Source organism: Tupaia chinensis, unplaced genomic scaffold, assembly GCF_000334495.1.
Source record: "Tupaia chinensis unplaced genomic scaffold, TupChi_1.0 Scaffold000689_1, whole genome shotgun sequence".
Lineage (NCBI taxonomy): Eukaryota > Metazoa > Chordata > Mammalia > Scandentia > Tupaiidae > Tupaia > Tupaia belangeri.
In genome coordinates this window covers 1,570,303-1,571,261 of record NW_006160212.1, presented here as the reverse complement: position 1 = coordinate 1,571,261, position 959 = coordinate 1,570,303, and the positions used below count along the sequence as shown (strand labels likewise).

At 39.2% G+C, this 959-nt stretch overlaps 1 non-coding gene across 1 annotated transcript; it reads left to right on the top strand.

Moving 5' to 3' along the window:
* The first annotated feature begins 206 nt into the window (after positions 1-206).
* LOC114010050 (U6 spliceosomal RNA) lies at positions 207-313 on the top strand. The gene has a single exon (XR_003551443.1). It is a non-coding gene; the product is annotated as a U6 spliceosomal RNA (small nuclear RNA).
* Positions 314-959: the final 646 nt, after the last annotated feature.

The window sequence follows — 959 nt, the reverse complement described above, 5'->3', positions numbered from 1 at the left end:
GAAAGATAATAAGAATGAAGTGCTCTATCTTACAGCAATGGTCTATTATACCCAAAAGGACTCCCTTTGTCATACACATGTAGACACAGACTTATGCATTTGGGAAAAAGACTAAAACCTCACATGGTTGTTTCCAACAGTACTAATAGCTACTATTTTGTAAGTTTTAATTAGGTATGAGAATCTATACATTTTTTAAAGAATTTGTGGTTGCTTCGGCAGCACATATACTAAAATTGGAATGATACATGGAAGATTAGCATGGCCCCTGTGCAAGGATAACACACAAATTCATGAAGTGTTCCGTATTTTCATTTTTTTAAAAGGAAAGAAGAAAAAAATTATTTTATTTATCTTTATTTATTTATTTTTATTTGACCAGAGAAGGACAGTGTGAGAGAAAGAGAGGGAAGGTGGGAAAGCAAGTTGCCAGGTCCGGGACTCGAACCACCTTTGGCCATGTGAGAATCCAGTTCCCTTAACCACCACATCACCTGTAGGCCCCAGATTCCATGTGTTTTATCTGCAGTTCTTAACACACGCTTCTAGGGACCTGCTGTTATCTTTATCCTCTGAATGTGATGATGAAACTCGGAGTCTGCTTGGGCCATGAATGAGGCACATGACTCAGCCTGATGCCACCCAGGGAGAGCTTCCTGCTCCATGCATCACATAGATCTGCATCCCTCTCGGCACATTCACCCAGTGTCGTCATCTACTTTCATTTTTTCTGATTTACAGGTCCACCTACAAGAAAGTTTGAAATATTAGGGGCTAAATTTAGTTAATGAGCCTAATATTCTAAAAAGTGCTCATCCAAATATGTCCTAGAGACTGTGAACTATTCCAGACTCTCTCTCCATCCAAGCCCATAGCTTTCTTCACCTGAAACTTAGATAGTAATGTTTACATGTTCTCTCTCTCTTTCTCCTTCTCTCTCTCTCTCTCTCTGTATATAT